The following is a 6,000-nucleotide window of genomic DNA, read 5'->3' as shown; positions in this document are numbered from 1 at the left end:
CGGTTAATCTAATTAGCTCCCTGCAACAGGAGTCACAGTAACTTTCTTACAGTTCCAACTACACTTTAAACAGTGCAGCCTGCCTCTGGTTCATAAACTTGTCTTTGAATGCATTACTTGATTCAGACTTCAGGCAAGCATTATTCTCCAACTTCTCATGCTTATACAGCTCAATATATATATCCCCTTCTGCAGGTTTAACTTGGGCAGCAGAGAGAGGAAAAAAAAACGATTTGCAAAAGAAAACATAAAGCACAAACAGTTTCCCTGTTGCTGCATTCTTTCATTCAGAATTCCATACCTTCTAACTGGCCTTCTACCCTAGGGCCAGCTATTTCTACCTCCATGCCTTCTACCTGGTCTGGCACTGGATAGTTTGAAGGGGTTAAGCCTTCCTCCAAATCCTGCATGGGATAATCCAGCACGTTCTCCTCTGCTGCCCTGTTCCACAGCTCCTCTCCTGCCTTGGGCTGTGGGAGTGACTCGCCCTCGTCACTCGCTCCTCCTCCTCCTGTTTGTCTCTGCCTGCTTTTAAACAGACCAGAGCCAATCCCCTTCAGCCTGTAGCGGGGGATGGGTTTTGGCTCTACAGCAGTTTTCCTCTGCCTGGGTTTTTCAACTGCAGCTACTTTCCTTGTGGCTTCTTTAGCTGTTCTAAAGCCCAGAAGCTGCTGTTGCCAACCTGCCTGCCTCTGTTCCAGCTCACTATCACTTTGATTATGCACTTAATCCTATCAGGGACTGGGCTAGTGCTGGTGCTGGGTTTGTCACATTCCCCCACCCTTAAAGGATGACCCTCACTTGTACCCGGAGGAGTCCCTATATTCTCAGGCATACGTGACAGAATATCTACATTGGTGTTAAGTTTACCTGGCCGATGCACCACCTTAAATTTGAACACCTGAAGGGCTAAATACCATCGTGTAAGTCTAGCGTTATTGTTCCGCATGGTATTTAACCATTTCAAGGCTGCGTGGTCAGTCACTAGCGTAAACTCCCTGTCCTGTAAATAATGCTCAAGAGTCTGAACAGCCCATTTTACCGCTAGGCATTCCTGTTCCACCGTTGCATAATTTTGTTCATTAGGATGGAGCTTCCGACTCAAGTACAGAATGGGATGTTCTAACCCTTGGCTTTCTTGACTTAGGACTGCTCCTAAGCCTGTGCCTGAGGCATCAGTTTGTAAAATCAATGGTAGGTCAAAATCAATAGCTTTGAGCACGGGCCTTTCACACAAACTAGCCCTTAATCTTTGAAAAGCCTGCCTACTCATATTGTCCCAACCCAGTGTCTCTGGTTTCCCTTTCTTCAACATGTCAGTCAAGGGTCCTGCCTGGGACGAAAAGTGAGGGATAAACCTCCTGTAGTATCCTACCAGTCCTAAGAAAGCCCTGAGTTGTTTTTTGTTGTTAGGAGCCGGGTATCCCCGAATGCATTGCACCTTATCCACTATAGGCTTTATCTGCCCCTTTCCCACAATATATCCCAAGTACTTTACCTCTTGTTGACCAATGAAACATTTTTTTGGATTTATTGTGAGACCGGCCCCCCCTCAGAGCTTCCAGGACAGCTTTAAGGTGTTGCACATGCTGTTCCCATGTACCTGAATGGATCACTATGTCGTCGATGTAAGCGTCCGCGTACCCATGGTGATCCCGTAGCACCTCGCGGACTAGGCGCTGGCATGTAGCCGCCGCCCCATGTAAGCCAAATGGCATGCGCCTAAATTGAAATAGGCCCCGTGGCGTGCTGAACGCTGTTTTAGGTTTAGCCGATTCGGTCAGTGGTATTTGCCAGTAGCCTTTTGTAAGGTCAATGGTAGTTAAAAACTGGGCTGATCCTAATCTATCCAGTAATTCATCCACCCTTGGCATTGGGAATGCATCAAACTGCGACACCTCGTTTACCTGGCGAAAGTCAATACAAAAACGTGGTGTCCCATCAGCTTTAGGCACAATAACAATGGGGCTACACCATGGGCTTTGCGAGGTCTCTATAACCCCTAAAGTTAGCATCTCTTGTACCAACTCCTCTACCAGAGCTTTCTTTTCCTCTGACAGCCTATAGGGGCGTACCCGTACCACCTTCCCTGGTACTGTTATAATATCATGGGATACTACCCCCGTTTTCCCTGGCACAGAAGAGAACACATCCCCAAACTGTCGGACTACTTCCTTCACCTGATGGACCTGTACTTGTGTGAGGGCAGTTCCTACATTCACTTCCCCCTCAGCCTTGAAGTCCGTAACCTGAGGTCCTAGGTCATCTTCCTGCCCTTGTTGTGCTACCAAAGCCAACACCTCCCGATCTTTCCATGGTTTCAATAGGTTGACATGATAGGTCTGCAGTCTCCCCTTATCATCCTTGACCCGATAGTCCACCTCCCCTATCCTTTCCACAATGGTGGCTGGGCCCTTCCATTGTGCCAAGAATTTGTGAGTGTCTGTGGGTATTAATATAAGGACTCGATCACCTATCTGTAATTCCCGTTCCTTTGCCCTTCTGTCATAATAAGTTTTTTGCTGTCTTTGACTCCACTCCAAATTCCCTCTTCCGAGTTCCAGGGACCTCCGTAACCTATCCTTAAGCTGAGCTAAATATGTTATTACGTTACTCCCCGAGTCCTCAATACCGGTATATGCATCTGTCCACCAGTCGTAGGCTTCAATAGCTGCGCCATTAATTGAGACTGCTGTTCCATGGCTCGCATAAAGTCACTGTGATGACGTTCGCTAGCCTCCTGGCTTGCCTGCCATAGTCCGTGACTAGTCTCAAGGACCTTCTTTAAGTCCTCGTTTTGCCGCTGTCGTTCTCCAGCCACCACTGCTAACGCCGCCGGCTCCATGTAGGCTCTGTAGGGAAATCACAAACACACAATCCAAGTGCGATACCACTCAGTTTCTTTCCCCCTAGAACTATTTTCACCAGACCCTCTGTAAAATATGCTTACCAGAGGTACTGATGAATCATCGCCTGCGTGCTCATTACAGGGTGCACCACCCTTCTTCAGAGACCTCTTGGTCCCCCTTTTGTTCCTCGCCAGCTCCGGACGATGGCCTCGTCTCCCGGTCTGCTATCCGCACCTCCTGCAGCCGCCAAACTCAGGACACTGGAACCGATATCCTTGCACTGTTTAAGCCGCTTCCCTTCAACAGCAGTTGTAATCCTGGTTCCGTTGAACCACACAATTGTAGAAAGTAAGTTAATAAAAAAAAAAAATTTCCACCTTTGCACTCCCTAATCTTCACCTGAAGAGGTACCAGATCCGCACTCCTGATACCAAACTGTCACAACCCCCTTGCAGTCCAGGGCTGGCGTGTGACAAACACACAGATTCGGGCGCGTCCCCTTCAACTAGGGGTACCTTCAGGATTTTTAGGCGGCCTCAGACAACGGTCTAGGCCCCTCGAGATATAGGGTAAGTACAAGGTTTCACTATATCACCAAGCAAACGAGTTCTTTATGAAAGCATAAATGGTTTATTCTGACCTTCAGGTCAAAAGATATGCCACAGCAAAACAATATCACTTTGCAGGTCATTGAACAAAAATAGTAAATTGGCAAAAATCAAACTTACAGTACATTTTCAAGCAGACAAGAACTCAGTAGGCAAAAATCGTCACAGCACACTCTGTTAGCAGTTCAGCTTTTCTCACAGCTCCTACGTGCAGGCCCAAATCACACAGCTGAGACGGTTAATCTAATTAGCTCCCTGCAACAGGAGTCACAGTAACTTTCTTACAGTTCCAACTACACTTTAAACAGTGCAGCCTGCCTCTGGTTCATAAACTTGTCTTTGAATGCATTACTTGATTCAGACTTCAGGCAAGCATTATTCTCCAACTTCTCATGCTTATACAGCTCAATATATATATCCCCTTCTGCAGGTTTAACTTGGGCAGCAGAGAGAGGAAAAAAAACGATTTGCAAAAGAAAACATAAAGCACAAACAGTTTCCCTGTTGCTGCATTCTTTCATTCAGAATTCCATACCTTCTAACTGGCCTTCTACCCTAGGGCCAGCTATTTCTACCTCCATGCCTTCTACCTGGTCTGGCACTGGATAGTTTGAAGGGGTTAAGCCTTCCTCCAAATCCTGCATGGGATAATCCAGCACGTTCTCCTCTGCTGCCCTGTTCCACAGCTCCTCTCCTGCCTTGGGCTGTGGGAGTGACTCGCCCTCGTCACTCGCTCCTCCTCCTCCTGTTTGTCTCTGCCTGCTTTTAAACAGACCAGAGCCAATCCCCTTCAGCCTGTAGCGGGGGATGGGTTTTGGCTCTACAGCAGTTTTCCTCTGCCTGGGTTTTTCAACTGCAGCTACTTTCCTTGTGGCTTCTTTAGCTGTTCTAAAGCCCAGAAGCTGCTGTTGCCAACCTGCCTGCCTCTGTTCCAGCTCACTATCACTTTGATTATAGGGGCAAGGGAGGTCAGCCTCAAGTTGAGCGCCAGAATCAATCTGGTCCATTCTTCTGCACTTAATCCTATCAGGGACTGGGCTAGTGCTGGTGCTGGGTTTGTCACAATACCCATGTGTGATTCTCAAAAGCCACTTAGGCAGCATCTGAGACTGGGCATCCTACACAGAATCTGGGCCAAAATTATCAGTGCATATCCATAATGCATTATGGAAGAAAGCATACCCCCTCTTCTATGAAACCGCACTAATAGTTTTTAGCACAGAAAGCCGCACTGAATGGCCTGCGCTACTCCCGACGCTCATTGAGTTCCTTTGAGCGTCAGGAGCAGCGTGGGCCATTCAGTGCAGCTCTCTGCTAAAAACCATTAGCGCAGTTTCATAGAAGAGGGTGATAGACTTCTAATGAAACACAGACAGCTCAGTTTATCTGTGTAAACCATTATTTACATAGATTTATTGTCTTTTCTGGTGGTGTTTAAGAGGAAAAAAAAACGTTGCTGGATATGTGTTCAATGCATGCTTGTGAAACAGTTAAAATGAATATTAGAATTCTTTAGCTTATAGCACTGCACAGCTTTTCAAAAGAAAAATAGTTTGACAGAGAAGGAGAGCACATACCTTCTAAGCAGACTAGACTCAACTGTTGTTCGGTTAAGAGAGAAAAAAAGTAGAATTATCCTAAATATGCTCTTTATCTGTGATCTGTGTTATGCAAATATGCTATCTCTCACCTTACATGTACCTTATCTCAAGCATATAATTTATTAAAGGACTTTTGATAATCTAATCCATACCTTTGCAATTTTCTTAATTTTGTTTGATAATTGTAAAGTTCAGTGGTTACTTCTTTATTCTTTTTAATAAACTGTTCTCTTTTCTTCATTCATAACTTTTTAGATATGAAAGTTTTTGAACTTAACTTGTCATGGTGTTAACTTTTTATTTGTCCCCTCATTTTTTGTGGTTAAGACTTTCTATTGATTTTAAATGCATAAAAGGACTTTTAGAAAACTAACTCACTCATGCTGTGCAGTTATAGAATACTACAAGGGGCCGCTGAAAAGTTCTCAGCCCAGCCAACAAAGTTGAGGCAGTCTCCATCAAGGGCTATATGCTTAGAACCTGATTCTGTATAGGACGCTGATATTGGCGGCCACCTAAGAAGTGGCCGATGATTGCGTGTCAATCAATTATTGGCAGCCTATTCAGAGTCATGTCTATACTCCCGGACAGACACCTTAAATGTAGGCCATCATATTGCAGGCCTACGTTTAAGTCATCTGTCTCAAATCTATGGAGGTGCAAACCAACGCTTAAGCCCAACCAAGGCCATTTATGAGTAAAAATATGCCCATGCCCCACCTTAGGGGTGCTTAAGTGTGGGTATGTGTCTCCATAGATACACTACAGAGACCTACAATGTAGGCATTCTGCCTCGGACACTTAAAAACAAACAAACGTGTCCCGATTGACTGCCAGATGGTGGTAGGATGCCTGCTGCCGCCTACAATCAGGACGCATGTTTTGAAAATCAGGCCCTTAGTCCAGTGATTTTCCACTTTTTTCATTCTGTTAGAAAAACAT

The sequence above is a fragment of the Geotrypetes seraphini genome, chromosome 4 (genome assembly GCF_902459505.1).
Source record: "Geotrypetes seraphini chromosome 4, aGeoSer1.1, whole genome shotgun sequence".
Classification (NCBI taxonomy): domain Eukaryota; kingdom Metazoa; phylum Chordata; class Amphibia; order Gymnophiona; family Dermophiidae; genus Geotrypetes; species Geotrypetes seraphini.
Note: the sequence above shows the minus strand (reverse complement) of the source record.